Source organism: Cervus canadensis, chromosome 2, assembly GCF_019320065.1.
Source record: "Cervus canadensis isolate Bull #8, Minnesota chromosome 2, ASM1932006v1, whole genome shotgun sequence".
Taxonomy (NCBI): Eukaryota; Metazoa; Chordata; class Mammalia; order Artiodactyla; family Cervidae; genus Cervus; species Cervus canadensis.
This window is the reverse complement of record NC_057387.1, coordinates 104,984,443-105,001,339: the sequence shown is the minus strand read 5'-3', so window position 1 is coordinate 105,001,339 and position 16,897 is coordinate 104,984,443.

Below are 16,897 nucleotides of genomic sequence, written 5' to 3'. Positions count from 1 at the left end.
ATAATATTATATTATGCAATGGTATATATTGTATTATATCATTATTATGTAATTATATATTGTATATCTGTAATGGTATATACAGGTGATAGATATCATATAATATACCACATAATGGTATATATTTACAGTTATATATTATATTATAGTGATGTACCATTATATATATACTATGGTATAACATAATTATGATACTTATGTGAAAACAATTATATGTTATAAACCACATTATAGCTGTATATACCATCATGTAATGGTATGTGTGCTCAGTTGCTTCAACCACGTCTGACTCTTTGCATTTCCATGGACTAGCCTACTAGGCTCCTCTGTCCATGGGATTCTCCAGGCAAGAATACTGAAGTGGATTGCTATGCCCTTCTTCATGGGATCTCCCTGGTCCAAGGATGGAACCCATGTCTCCTGCATTGCAGGTGGATTCTTTACTACTGAGCAACTAGGGAAGCCCATAATGGTATACATATCATATAATCTATTGTGTAATAGATTATATAATATAATATAATATATATATTTACATATGATGTGTTTGATGTGTACTATTATACATTATAATTAATATATTATTTACTATCATCGATGATAATATATACCATTATAGTACATAATATATAAACCTATTTTCAATGCTTAATAAATATATTTATTTATTTATTTTTACTTCAGTTGAGATAATTTCATATGCAGAGTTGGGACTCAGATCTTGAAGGAGGAGGCACATCTGGCTGCTGATGGAACTTCAGGAGGGTGCAAAGAGGTACCATGCAGCTGCTGGCTCTAGGAATATCTAAAAAGCTGGAGGTTGGAACCAATTGCTGTTGCCAGGGTGAAGTGATCATTGATGGGAACAGTGAAGGAGCCAGTCCTTTATTCTGCCTCCAACACTGTAATCTCCCTCTACATCTTCTATTTCTTTATCTTTAAAAATTGTTTGCAAATCTTGGGTTCTAAGTTGGCTCCCAATGTTTCCATCTCTTGGTGTACACATTCTATAAAATCCCTACCCTCAAGAATGGGTGGCATCTATAAATATGACAACTAATGTGTGATGAGGTTATCTTAAATAGCAAAAGTGAGGAGATTTTTGAGATGTAATAAGGTTTCATGTATGGATGTGAGAGCTGGACTATAAAGAAAGCCGAGCACTGAAGAACTGATGCTTTTGAACTGTGGTGCTGGAGAAGACTCTTGAGAGTCCCTTGGACCGCAAAGAGATCCAACCAGTCCATCCTAAAGGAGATCAGACCTGGGTGTTCACTGGAAGGAGTGATGTTGAAGCTGAAACTCCAAAATTTTGGCCACCTGATGCAAAGAGCTGACTCATTTGAAAAGACCCTGATGTTGGGAAAGATTGAAGGCAGGAGGAGAAGGGGACGACAGAGGATGAGATGGTTGGATGGCATCATCAACTCGATGGACATGGGTTTGGGTGGACTCTGGGAGCTGGTGATGGACAGGGAGTCCTGGTGTGCTGCAGTTCATGGGGTCGCAAAGAGTTGGGCACGACTGAGCCACTGAACTGAAACTGAAACTGAAAGGTTTCTAATCAGTTGACTTTAAGGTAATCAAAAGGAAGATTATGCTGGATGGGCTTGACCTAGTCAGCAGGGCTCTTTGAAAAGGGTCAGAGACAGAAAGATCTGAAGCACAGCCGTCTTAAAGAAGCAAACTGCCCTGTTGTAGAGTGGTCTATATGGCAGGATATTGTGACTGGCCTCTAAGAGTTTAGGGCCTCAGCACAATGACTAGAAGAAGTTGCGTCAGCCAACAACCAGTAAGCTTGGAAGAGGACCCTGAGCCTCAGATGACATCAAACTCCTGGCTGACATGTTGATTTCAGCAGAGAAAGAACTGAGCAGAGGATCCAACTAACCCATGTCCAGATTTCTGACCCATGTGTGTGCATGCATGCTTAGTCACTTCAGTCGTGTCCAAAACTGTGCAATCTGTGACTATAGCTCCCCAGGCTCCTCTGTCCATGGGAATTCTCCAGGCAAGAATACTGGAGTGGGTTGCCATTCCCTCCTCCAGGGGATCTTCCCTATCCAGAGATCGAACCTACATCTCTTATGTTTCCTGCATTAGTAGATAGGTTCTTTACCACTTGGGCCACATGGAAAGTCCAAGACTGAGAAAATGAATGTGTTGTTTTAATCCACTAAGTTTCTGATAATTTGTCATGCAGCAGTAGAATACTGGTACAGATGTGTATAAAGGATCTATGGCCATAATAATTCTGTATAACAAACCATCCCCAAACTTAGAAGCTTAAAGTAACTACTATTTATTACTTGTCAGGTCACCCAGGCTGCTCTTTTGACCTGGGCTGGTCTAGGCTAATCTCACTTGGACTTGTTCATGAATCTATAACACCTGTTGAATTGCCTGGAAGTTGGCTAGTTAGAAAAGGCAGAGGAACCAGAGATCAAATTGCCAACATCCACTGGATCATTGAAAAAGCAAGAGAGTTCCAGAAAAACATCTATTTCTGCTTTATCGACTATGCCAAAGCCTTTGACTGTGTGGATCACAATAAACTGTGGAAAATTATGAAAGAGATGGGCATACCAGACCACCTGACCTGCCTCTTGAGAAACCTGTATGCAGGTCAGGAAGCAATAGTTAGAACTGGACATGGAACAACAGATTGGTTCCAAATAGGAAAAGGAGTACGTCAAGGCTATATATTGTCACCCTGCTTATTTAACTTATATGCAGAGTACATCATGAGAAATGCTGAGCTGGATTAAGCACAAGCTGGAATCAAGATTGCCAGGAGAAATATCAATAACCTCAGAAATGCAGATGACACCACCCTCATGGCAGAGAGCAAAGAAGAACTAACGAGCCTCTTGATGAAAGTGAAAGAGGAGAGTGAAAAAGTTGGCTTAAAGCTCAACATTCAGGAGACTAGGATCATGGCATCTGGTCCCATCACTTCATGGCAAATAGATGGGGAAACAGTGGAAACAGTGACTGACTTTATTTTTCAGGGCTCCAAAATCACTGCAGATGGTGATTGCAGCAATGAAATTAAAAGATGCTTACTCGTTGGAAGCAAAGTTATGACCAAACTAGGCAGCATATTAAAAAGCAGAGACATTAAAAAAAAAAAAAGCAGAGACATTACTTTGCCAACAAAAGTCCATCTAGTCAAGGCTATGGTTTTTCCAGTGTTCATGTATGGATGTGAGAGTTGGACTATAAAGAAAGCTGAGCACTGAAGAATTGATGCTTTTGAACTGTGGTGCTGGAGAAGACTCTTGAGAGTCCCTTGGACTGCAGGGAGATCCAACCAGTCCATCCTAAAGGAGATCAGTCCTGGGTGTTCATTGGAAGGACTGATGCTGAAGCTGAAACTCCAAAATTTTGGCCACCTTATATGAAGAGCTGACTCATTGGAAAAGACCCTGATGCTGGGAAAGGTTGAAGGCAGAAGGAGAAGGGGATGACAGAGGATGAGATGGTTGGATGGCATCATCAACTCGATGGACATGGGTTTGGGTGGGCTCTGGGAGTTGGTGATGGACACGGAGGCCTGGCGTGTTGCGGTTCATGGAGTCACAAGGAGCTGGACATGACTGAGCGACTGAACTGAACTGAACTGGCTAGTCTAGAAAGACCTCAGGTGGGATGACCTGGCCTCATTCCACATGGTGGCTCATTTTCTAGCAGGCTAGACTGTGTTTGTTCTCATGAAGGTTAGAGAGAGGAATTAAAATTTACAAAAGCAAATTTCAAATCATTTGCATCAAATTGGCTCAGTTCAGTCCAGTTCAGTCACTCAGTCATGTCCGACTCTTTGCAACCCCATGGACTACAGCATGTCAGGCTTCCCTGTCCATCACCGACTCCCAGAGTTTACTCAAACTCACGTCGATTCAGTCAGTGATGCCATCCAACCATCTCATCCTCTGTCATCCCCTTCTCCTCTGCCTTCAATCTTTCTCAACATCAAGGCCTTTTCAAATGAGTCCGTTCTTCGCATCAGGTGGCCAAAGTATTGGAGTTTCAGCTTCAGCATCAGTCCTTCCAATGAACACACAGGACTGATCTCCTTTAGGATGGACTGGTTGGATCTCCTTGAAGTCCAAGGGACTCTCAAGAGTCTTCTCCAACACCACAGCTCAAAAGCATCAATTCTTTGGCACTCAGCTTTCTTTATAGTCCAACTCTTGCATCCATACAGAACTACTTGGAAAAACCATAGCTTTGACTAGATGGACATTTGTTGGCAAAGTAATATCTCTGCTTTTTAATAAGCTGTCTAGGTTGGTCATAACTTTTCTTCCAAGAAGAAGCATCTTTTAATTTCATGGCTTCAGTCACCATCTGCAGTGATTTTGGAGCCCAAATAAATAAAGTCTGTCACTGTTTCCACTGTTTCCCCATCTATTTACCATGATGTGATGGGACCAGATGCCATGATCTTAGTTTTCTAAGTGTTGAGTTTTAAGCCAACTTTTTCACTCTTTCACTTTCATCAAGAGGCTCTTTAGTTCTTCTTCACTTTCTGCCATAAGGGTGGTGTCATCTGCATATCTGAGGTTATCAATATTTCTCTCAGGAATCTTGTGCTTCATCCAATCCAGCATTTCTCATGACGTACTTTTCATATAAGTAAACTAAGCAGGGTGTCAATATACAGCCTTGACATACTCATTTCCCAATTTGGAACCAGTCTGTTGTTCCATGTCTAGTTCTAACTGTTGCTTCTTGACCTGCATACAGATTTCTCAGGAGGCAGGTCAGGTGGTCTGGCATTCCCATCTCTTGAAGAATTTTCCACAGTTTGTTGTGATCCACACAGTCAAAGTCTTTGGCATATTGAATAAAGCAGAAGTAGTTGTTTTTCTGGAAGTCTCTTGCTTTTTTGATGATCCAATGGATGTTGGCTATTTGATTTCTGGTTCCTCTGCCTTTTCTAAATCCAGCTTGAACATCTGGAAGTTCGTGGTTCATGTACTGTTGAAGCCTGGCTTGGAGAATTTTGAGCATTACTTGACTAACGTGTGAGATGAATGCAGTTGTGTGGTAGTTTGAGCATTCTTTGGCATTGCCTTTCTTTCGGATTGGATGAAAACTGACCTTTTCCAGTCCTGTGGCCGCTGCTGAGTTTTCCAAATTTGCTGGCATATTGAGTGCAGCACTTTCACAGCATCATGTTTTAGGATTTGAAATAGCTCAACTAGAATTCATTCCATTAACTAAAGCAAGTTACATTAGAAAAGAAATTAAAATGTAGCCATATAGAGTTGTGAAAAAATATTTATAATCATTTTAGTCATAAGAGCCAACAACAGGAAACAATCCAAATGTCCATCAATAAGAGGAAGACTAGACAAACTGTGGCATATTCACAAAATGAAGTATTACTCAGGAATAAAAGAATGAACAACTGATACAAGTAACAACACAGATGAAAATAAAAACTATTGTGTTGAGCCAAAGAGGTCAGACCTAAAAAAGTACATCTGAATAGATCCATTTATTTGAAGCTAGAGGACAGATAAAGCTAACCTATGGTGACAGAAATCAGGATAATGGTTAAAGGATATGGAGGTTGAGTGGAAGAGGGCATAAGGGCATTCTCTGGTTCAAAGAAATAGGCTTCATCTTGACTGGAGTGCTGGTTACAAGTATATGTTAATTTATCAGAATTCACTAAACTTGATATTTTATGTTTTTAATTGTACACTTTAGATCTATGCATTTCAGTGTTATCAAAAATTTACCTTAAACAAACTGATGTAGTAGTACGAACATAAGCTTTGGTGTTAAAAAGCCTTGTATTGGATACCATTTCCAATTCCTAGCTATGTAAAGTCACATAATCTTTTTTTAAAATGTTTATTCATTTATTTTATTTGGCTGCAGCAGGTCTTAATTTACACATGCTAACTCTTAGTTTTGGTATGTAGGATCTACCTAGACAGCATATTAAAAAGGAGACTTTGCCAACAAAGGTCCGTCTAGTCAAAGCTATGATTTTTTTCAGCAGTCACATATGGCTATGATAGTTGGAGTATAAAGAAAGCTGAGCACTGAAGAATTGATGCTTTTGAACTGTGGTGTTGGAGAAGACTCTTGAGAGTCCCTTGGACTGCAAGGAGATCAACCAGTCAATCCTAAAGAAAATCAGTCCTGAATATTCATTGGAAGGACTGATGCTGAAGCTGAAACTCCAATACTTTGGCCACCTGAGGTGAAAAACTGACTCATTTGAGAAGACCCTGATGCTGGGAAAAATTGAAGATGGAAGGAGAAGGGCACAACAGAGGGTGAGATAGTTGGATCGTATCACTGACTCAATGGACATGAGTTTGAATAAACTGTCGTGATGGAGTTGGTGATGGACACAGAGGCCTGGCATGCTGCAGTCCATGGGGTTGCAAAGGGTCGGACATGACTGAGCGACTGAACTGAACTGAGTTCCCTGACCAGGGATTGAACCCAGCCCCCACTGCATTGGGAGCTTAGAGTCTTAGTCACTGGATCACTAGGGAAGTCTCTAAAGTCAGTGAGTCTGGATAAATTTTATTTGTTTATCTATAAAATAGGAAAATTGTTCACTGTTTTTTTAAAATTGTGATCAAGTATACTTAACAAATTTACCATTTAGTGTATAATTCTATAGCATTTAGTACATTTATATCACTGTGCAACCATTACCATCATCCATCTCCAGAACTTTCTCATCATCCCTAACTGAAACTGTACCTGTTAAACAATAAATCTCCATCATCCTCTTCTTCCAACCCCTGGCAGTCACCTTTCTACATTCTATGAATTGGGCTACTCTAGATACTTTATGTAGGTGGAATGGTACAATATTTGCCCTTTTGTGATTGGCTTTTTTTACATAGCATAATTCTTCAAGGTTCAGCTATGTACTCATGTTAAAATTTCTATCCTTTTAAAGGCGGAATAACATTCTGTTATATGGATATACCACATTTTATTTACCCATTCATCTGTTGATAGACACTGGATTGCTTCCGTCTTTTGGTTACTATGAATAATGCTGCTATTAATGTGGGTATATAAACACCTGTTCAAATCCCTTCTTTATTTCTTTGGAGTATATATCTAGAAGTAGATATGTTGCAATATATAATAATTCTATGTTTAATTTTTTGAGGTATTGCAATGTCCTTTTCCACAGGTATTGAACCATTTGCATTTCTATCAGCAATGTACATGGGTTCCAATTTGTTTGCAGCCTCATCAACACTCATTATTTTCTGTTTTTTGTTTTTTTTTTAATAACAGTCATCTTAATGTGGGTGCAGTGGTATCTTATTGTGCTTTTGATTTGGATTTCCAATTACTAGTGATGTTGAGCACCTTTTCTCATGCTTATTGGCCATTTATATTTCTTCTTTGGAGAAATAAAATCTTGTACTAAGTTTTTTGGGGGGCCGTGCCACATGACTTGCTGGATTTCACTTCCCTGACCAAGGATTGAACATGGGCCATGGCAATAACAGCCTGGAATGCTAACTACTAGGCCACCAGGGAACTCCCTCCTTTAAAAAAACTCTCTCCTTTTAAAAAATTATTTTATTTTTGTTGTTGTGTTGAACTCTAGGGGTTCTTTATATATTCTGGATATTAATCCCTTATCAGATACATGATTTGCAAATATTTTATCCTATGCTGTGGGTTGCCTTTCCATTCTGTTGACAATGTCCTTTGATGCATAAAAGTTTTGAATTTTGATGAAGTCTAACATCAAACAAAAGAAAAACATTTTTTTCTTTTGTTGCCTGTGCTTTTGGTGTCATGTCCAAACAGTGGTTGCCAAATCCAATGTCATGAAGTTTTTCCCTTAAGTTCTCTTTTAAGAGTTTTATAGTTTTAGCTCTTATGTTCAACCCTTTGATCCATTTTGAGTTATTCTTTAATACAGTGTAAGGTAGGGGTCCAAACTTTCTTTCCCTTGAATGTGGATATTGCGTTTTCCCCATACTATTTGTTGAAAAGTCTATCCTTTTCCTATTGGGTGTCCTTGCCCACTCTTATCTAAATTATTTCACCAGGAATTCCTTGGTGGTCAAGTGGTTAAAGATCTGTTTGACAATGCAGAGGACATGGGTTCAATCCCTGTTCTGGGAGGATACCACATGCCTTGGGATAACTAAGGCTGTGTGTCAAACAAGGAAAAATAACTGAAATGAGAAGCCTGTGCACCACAACAAGAGACTAGCCCCTGATGGCCACAACTAGAGAAAGCTGGCATGCAGTAACAAAGACCTAGTGTAGCCAAAAATTAATTAATTAATTGAAAAAAAATCATTTGACCATATATAGGAGGGCTTTTTCTGAGCTTTCTATTCTGTGCCAATATCTTTATATCAGTATCACATTATTTTTTAATAAATTTTAAAATCAAGAACTATGAGTCCTTCACCTTTGTTCTTCTCTCTTATGACTGTTTTGGCTATTCCAAGTCCCCTGAGACTTTACATGAACTTTAGAATGGGTTATTTTAGTTCTGCATAAAAGGTCATTAGAATTTTGATAGTAATTGCATTGAATCTGTAGATTTCTTTGGATAGTGTGAAATTTTGACAATAGTAAGACTTCTATTCCATGACCATTGCATGTGTTTCCATTTATCTATGTTTCTTTAATTTCTTTCAGGAATGTTTTATAGTTTTCGTTGCATAAGTCTTTCAACACTGTGGTTAAATTAACTTCTAGATCAGTCAGTCAATTCAGTCACAACCCCATGGACTGCAGCACGCTAGGCTTCCCTGTCCATCACCAACTCCTAGAGCTTGCCCAAACTCATGTCCATCAAGTTGGTGATGCCATCCAACCATCTCATTCTCTGTCGTGCCCTTCTCTTCCTGCCTTCAATCTTTCCTAGCATCAGGGTCTTTTCAAATGAATTGCTTCTTCACATCAGGCAGCCAAATTATTGGAGTTTCAGGTTTAGCATCAGTCTTTCCAATGAATATTCAGGACTGATTTCCTTTAGGATGTACTAGTTGGATCTCCCTGTAATCCAAGGGACTCTCAAAGTTTTCTCCAACACCACAGTTCAAAAGCATCAATTCTTCAGTGCTCAGCCTTCTTTATGGCCCAACTTTCACATCCATACATGACTACTGGAAAAACCATAGCTTTGACTAGACGGACCTTTGTCGGCAAAGTAATGTCTCTGCTTTTTAATATGCTGTCCAGGTTGGTCATAGCTTTACTTCCAAGGAGCAAGCATCTTTTAATTTCATGGCTGCAGTCACCATCTGCAGTGATTTTGGAGCCCAAAAAGATAAAGTCTGTCACTGTTTTCCATCATCTCCCTATCTATTTGCCATGAAGTGATGGGACCAGATGCCATGACCTTAGCTTTCTGAATGCTGAGTTTTAAGTCAAGCTTTTCACTCTCCTCTTTCACTTTCATCAAGAGGATCTTTAGTTCTTCACTTTCTGCCATAAAGCTGGTGTCATCAGCGTATCTGAGGTGATTGATATTTCTCCCAGCAATCTTGATTCCAGCTTGTGCTTCATCCAGTCCAGCATTTCTAGATATTGCATTCTTTTTACTGCTATTATAAATGGAAGTGTTTTTTACTTTTCTTTTCAGATTATTCATTGTTAGAGTATAGAAATGTAAATGAGGGTGAGCCGGTGTCTTGAGGGGGCACCGACTGCGTCCCCGTGCTCACAGCTCTCGGTTCTCCGCCGCCAGACTGGGGAGCGGGGGGAAGGTTGAGCCTGCTTGCTTGCCCGGCCCCTGCCCGCCTTCCCCTCTCCGGGGTCTTCCTCCTCAGAGCACATTTCTATCAGGATTACCGCGTTAAGCCAAACTAGTTAAGGAAACAAGATCCTGCGGAGGGCGGGGTGTTAGGGAAATACCCGTCTGTCACTCACCGAGGGAAGGCCATCCCTTCTCCAGGGACCTACGGGCTGCCTTCTCTGGAAGGCCAGCGCTCGCCCAGAGAGGGTGGACGCTGGGCTTGGGGGTGAGGAGGAGCCGCACCAAAGGAGGAGAGGAGAGGAGAGGAGACTGGCCTCCTGCTTGGCCCGGAGAAGAGCCCCAGGCTTACTCCTCTCTCTTCTCTTGGGGGCGTGTCCTAGGCGGGACACATTGCCAGGGCCTCTGTGCCTCCGTATTTCCAGGGGAGGCTCTGGAAGTGGGGTCCCTGCAGGTCTCAGGGGTAGGGATGCAATCAGTCCAGGAGGGACCTGTTACGGAGCACAGCTGTAGTGTGTGTCAGGCTTCTCACATCGGCCTCACGCACGAAGAGAGGTCATTCTGAAAGTAGTTGGTTATTGATCCACTGATGTATCAGCCTACTAAATCCTAGCATTGCTGGTGATGATGGGGATTCAGCAGTGAACAAACAGATAAATGCCCCCACCTTTATGGAATGTGTGTTTTGGAGGGGAAGATAGAAAAAGAAACAAAATGAGTAAAGCATAGAATGTTGGAGCACAGTATTTTAGGGGGAGTGGAGAAGGGAAGATAGGAACTGTCAGGGTGGATACAAGTGTATAAAGGTAGCTTATTAAGATGCAGGGGCTTTGGGTAAACACCTGCAAGAAGTAAGCAGTCAGTTCATAGGGATCTCATCCAGGGAAAGGACATCCCGAGGAAGACAGCCAGCTAGTGTACGTCCTGGTGCACGGGTACGGCTGTAATGTTCCAGGAAGTGCACAGCGGCCGGGGCAGCTGGAGCAGGGGGAGGTGGGCAGCTGAAGATAATCCCAGAGAGGGCAGGAGCCAGAGCTTGTGAGTCGCCTTAAGGCTCGTGCAGCTCTTGTAAGGGCCTTGGCTTCTGCTCTTAGGTGGGAAGCACTGGACACCTGTACGGAGGATTGATAGGATCTGACTTACTATATAACAGGAGCGGTAAGGCTGGTGCATTAGAATCATCAGGGGAGGAGCTCGCCAGACACGACAGGCCAGCTGGACAGCTGCAGTTATGGTCCAGCCTTGGGATCCCAGTGACATGGCCCAGAGGGGTTAGCAGTGGGTGGGATAACAAGAGGTCAGATTCTGGAAGTGTTTTGAGGTTAGAGCCAATGACGTTTGTTAATGGATTAGTTGTGAACTGAAAGAGAAAAAGATGTGCCAGGATGACCCAGGTTTGAGGCCTGAGCAGCTAGAAGGAATGGGATTGCCTTCAACACAAGTGGGAAGCAGGCTTGGAGTGGCTGCGGGTTCAGTGTGGGGCATATTTGCAATACAGATTAAACATCTGAATAGAGATACTGAGCCAGCAGTTAGATATATGCATCTCAAGTTCTAGAAGAGGTTCAGGCTAAAGATATAAATTTGGGACCTGTCAATGTAAAACTAACAACAATAAAACCCCACTAGCCTAGCCGAACTCACCAAGGGAGCAGTGTGGACAACAGAGATATTCAGGGACTAAGGGTGGGCTATGCTTAGCCACTCAGTTGTGTCCGACTCTTTGCAACCCCATGGATTCTCATGGGTTGCCATGCCCTCCTCCAGGGGGTCTTCCCAACCCAAGGAGCGAAACCAGGTCTTCCGCATTGCAGGTGGATTCTTTACTGTCAGAGGCACCAGGGAAACCCATGGGTAAAAGGTGTCAACAAAAAGCCTGAAAACCAACAGCCAGGGAGGTGGGAGGGAACCAGAAAAAAGAAAAAAAAACAAAAAGAAAAAGAAAAGAAAAAAAAAGAAGGAAAAAAAACAAAAATTAAAAAAAAAAGGAAAAAAAAAGAAATGTAAATGATTTTGTGTAATTTTATATCCTGCTTTATAAATTTGCTAAATTCATTTAGTAGTTCTATATATCTGAAGTTACTGATACTTCATCCAGCAATCTTGATTCCAGCTTGGGCTTCATCCAGCCCAGCATTTTGCATGACGTACTCTGCATATAAGTTAAATAAGCAGGGTGACAATACACAGCCTCGACGTACTCCTTTCCCAATTTGGAACCAGTCCCTTGTTCCAAGTCTGGTTCTAACTGTTGCTTCTTGACCTGCATATAGATTTCTCAGGAGGCAGGTCAGGTGGTCTGGTATTCACATCTCCTTAAGAAATTTCCAGTTTGTTCTGATCCAAACAGTCAAAGGTTTTAGCATAGTCAATGAAACAGAAGTAGAAGCTTTTCTGGAATTCTCTTGCTTTTTCAATGATCCAACAGATGTTGGCAATTTGATGTCTGGTTCCTCTGCCTTTTCAAAATCCAGCTTGAGCATCTGGAAGTTCTCGGTTCATGTACTGGTGAAGTCTAACTTGGAGAATTTTTAGCATTCCTTGCTAGTGTGTGAGATGAGTGCAATTGTGTGGTAGTTTAAACATTTTTTGACGTTGCTGTTGGGATTGGAATGAAAACTGACCTTCTCCAGTCCTGTGGCCACTGCTGAGTTTTCCAACATTGCTGGCATGTTGAGGAAAGGAGCAGTGACCCCACAAGAGATTGAACCAGACTTGCCTGTGAGTGTCCAGAAGTCTCCGATGGAGGCATGGGTTAACAGTGGCTTGCTGTAGGATTAGGTCACTGAATAAAACAGTCCTGCAGCATGCTGGTATAAGTCCTTTTGATGGAGGTCACCATTAATGCCATTACCCTTACAATAGTTTGACCTCAGGCCAATCTACAGGGACGGAACACAGCCCCACCCATCAGTATAAAATTGGACTAAAGATTTACTGAGCACAGATCTCATTTCCACTCTATAATTGTAAGGGATTTCATTTAGGTCATACTGGTATGGTCTAGTGGTTTTCCTACTTTCTTCAATTTAAGTCTGAATTTGCAAGATGGTGTTCATGATCTGAGCCACAGTCAGCTCCTGGTATTGTTTTTGCTGACTGTATAGAGCTTCTCCATCTTTGACTGCAAAGAATATAATCAATCTGATTTCGGTATTGACCATTTGGTGATGTCCATGTGTAGAATCTTCTCTTGTGTTGTTGGAAGAGGGTGTTTGTTATGACCAGTGTGTTCTCTTGACAAAACTCTATTAGCCTTTGCCTTGCTTCATTCGGTACTCCAAGGCCAAATTTGCTTGTTATTTCTTGACTTCCTACTTTTGCATTCCAGTCCCCTATAATGAAAAGGATATCTTTTTGGGGGTGTTAGTTCTAGAAGGTCTCGTAGGTCTTCATAGAACTGTTCAACTTCAGCTTCTTCAGGATTACTGGTCAGGGAATCAATTTGGATTACTGTGGTATTGAATGGTTTCCTTGGAAACGAACAGAGATCATTCTGTCGTTTTTGAGATTGCACCCAAGTACTGCATTTCAGACTCTTTTTATTGATAATGATGGCTACTCCATTTCTTCTAAGGAATTCTTGCACACCGTAATAGATACAATGGTCATCTGAGTTAAATTCACCCATTCCAGTCCATTTTAGTTTGCTGATTCCTAAAATGTCGATGTTCACTCTTGCCACCTCCCGTTGATCACTTCCAATTTCCCTTGATTCATGGATCTAACACTCCAAGTTCCTGTGCAATATTGCTCTTTACAGCATTGGACTTCACTTCCATCACCAGTCACATCCACAACTGGGTATTGTTTTTGCTTTGGCTCCATCTCTTCATTCTTTCTGGAGTTATTTCTCCACTGATCTCCAGTAGCATGTTGGGCACCTACCGACCTGGGGATTTCATCTTTCAGTGTTGTATCTTTTTGCCTTTTCATACTGCGGCTGCACCCTTCCGATTATACAGTGGATGTGGGATGTACAGTGGATGTGAGATATACAGTGGATGTGAGAAATAGATTCAAGGGATTAGATCAGTGTGCCTGACTGCCTGAAGAACTATGGATGGAGGTTCATGACATTGTACAGGAGGCAGGGATCAAGACCATCCCTAAGAAAAAGAAATGCAAAAAGGCAAAATGGTTGTCTGAGGAGGCCTTACAAATAGCTGTGAAAAGAAGAGAAGCAAATGGCAAAGGAGAAAGGAAAGATATACCCAATGCAGTGTTTCAAAGAATAGCAAGGAAAGATAAGAAAACTTTCCTCAGTGATCAATGCAAAGAAATAGAGGAACACAATAGAATGGGAAAGACTAGAGATCTCTTCAAGAAAATTAGAGATACCAAGGGAATATTTCATGCAAAGATGGGCACAATAAAGGACAGAAATGGTATGGACCTAAGAGAAGCAGAAGAGGTTAAGAAGAGGGTGGCAAGAATACACAGAAGAACTATACAAAAACTATCTTCACAACCCAGATAATCACGATGGTGTGATCACTCACCTAGAGCCAGACATCCTGGAATGTAAAGTCAAGTGGGCCTTATGAAGCATCACTATGAACAAAGCTAGTGGAGGTGATGGAATTCTAGCTGAGCTATTTCAAATCCTAGAAGATGATGCTGTGAAAGTGCTGCACTCAATATACAAGCAAATTTGGAAAACTCAACAGTGGCCACAAGACTGGAAAAGGTCAGTTCATTCCAATCCTAAATAAAGGCAGTACCAAAGAATGCTCAAGCTACCCCACAATTGCACTCATTTCACATGCTAGCAAAGTAAGGTTCAAAATTTTCCAAGTGAGGCTTCAACAGTGTATGAACTGAGAACTTCCAAATGCTCCAGCTGGCTTTAGAAAAGGCAGAAGAACCAGGGATCAAATTGCCAACATCCGCTGGATCATAGAAAAAGCAAGAGAATTCAGGAAAACATGTACTTCTGTTTCATTGATTATGCCAAACCCTTTGAATGTGTGGATCACAACAAACTGTGGAAAATTCTTCAAGAGGTCGGAATATCAGACCCCTTTACCTGCTTCCTGAGAAACCTGTATGCAGGTCAAGAAACACCAGTTAGAACCAGACATGGAAGAACGGATTGGTTCCAAATTGGCAAAGGAGTATGTCAAGGCTATCTATCATCACCCTGTTTATTTAACTTATATGCAGGGTACATCGTGTGAAATGATAGGTTGGATGAAGCACAAGCTGGAATCAAGTTGCTAGGAGAAATAGCAATAACCTCAGATATACAGATAACATCACCCTTATGGCAGAAAGTGAAGAGGAATTAAAGAGTTTCTTCATGAAGGTGAAAGAGGAGAGTCAAAAATGCTGGCTTAAAACTCAAAATTCCAAAAACTAACATCGTGGCATCTGGTCTCATCACTTCATGACAAATAGATGCTGAAACAATGGAAATAGTGACAGACTATTTTCTTGGGCTCCAAAATCACTGCAGATAGTGACTGCAGCCATGAAATTAAAAGACGCTTCCTCCTTGGAAGAAAAGCTATGACAAATCTTGACAGCATATTAAAAGGCAAGGACATTATTTTGCAGATTAAGTTTCATATAGTCAAAGCTATGTTTTTGTCGGTAGTTACATATGGGTTTGAGATTTGGACCATAAAGAAGGCTAATTGTCCAAGAAGTGATGCTTTTGAACTGCAGTGTTAGAGAAGAGTCTTGAGAATTCCTTGGACTGCAAGGACATCAAACTAGTCAATCCTAAAGGAAATCAGTCCTGAATATTCATTCAAGAAATGATGCTGAAGCTGAAGCTTCAATACTTTGGCCACCTGATTTGAAGAGCTGCATCACTAGGAAAGACCCTGATGTTAGGAAAGATTGAAGACAGGAGAAGGGGATGGAACTGGATCAAACGGTTGGATGGAGTCACCAAGTCAATAGACATGAGTTTGAGCAAGCTCTGGGAGATGGTGAAGGACAGGGTAGCCTGGAGGGCTGCAGTCCAGGGGGTAGTGAAGAGTCGGACAAGCCTGAGGAACTGAAGAACAATACCAACGAGGAAGTACCCACTTTAGTTTTGGTCTCATATGCAGATATCCAAGATTAGAACAACTGGAACTGAAGAGGACAGGCGATCAGTGCTTAGGAGGAAATGAATGATCTTTCCCCTGTGATTTCCTCCTTTGTCTCCCAGGAGTTGGAGCCTGCTGTGCCTCCAGGCTACTCCTGTTGTTCCCCTGTAGCTACAAAGGGAGGTAACTGTGTTGACTTTTCAGCTCTGTGCCTGTGTATTCAGTGTTCTTTTCCTCCCAAAGTTTGCCTGAATGTCTTCTCTTATTGCTGTTCCTTATCCTTCACTTTGCAATTAGGTGATATTTATTCAAAGCTTTTGGAGACATTACAAATGGTGGGCTTTCTAGGTGATTTTTCTTAGTTCAGTTCAGTCGCTCATTTGTGTCCGACTCTGCAATCCCATGAACTGCAGGACGCCGGACTTGTCTGTCATCAACTACTCCTGGAGCTTGCTCAAACTCACGTCCATCGAGTTGGTGATGCCATCGAACCATCTCATCACCTGTGGTCCCCTTCTCCTCCTGCCTGTGATCTTTCCCAGCATCAGGGTCTTTTTTCAATGAGTCAGGTTTTTACATCAGGTGGCCAAAGTATTGGAGTTTCAGCTTCAGCATCAGTCCTTCCAATTTTTGTTAGCATATGTGGAAAGTTCAAAACTATTTCACTAATTGACAGCACTGAAATATTTGTAAATTTTATGGTATGTCCATACAACAGAATGTTATCCAGTTATTTAAACGAATGAAGTACTGATACATGTTACAACATGGATGAACCACAAAAACAGTAGGCTAAAGAAACCGTTCACAAATGCCACATATTATATGATTCCATTCATATGAAATTTCCAGAATAGAGAACTCGGTAGAGACTGAAAGTAGGTTAGTAGTTGCTTATGGCCAGTTGGGTTGTGGGAGAGATTGGAGGGTCATAGTGAAAGTGTATTTTGGAGGTGATGCAAATGTTCTAAAAGTGATGGTGGTGTTGGTTGTATGTATCTGTGAATATAGTAAAAATTATTGAATTGTATGGTGGCTTCCCAGGTGGTGAAGTGGTAAAATAAATCTACCTGCCAATGCAGGAGAGGCAAGAGACACAGGTTCAATCCCTGGGTTGGGACGATCCCCGGAA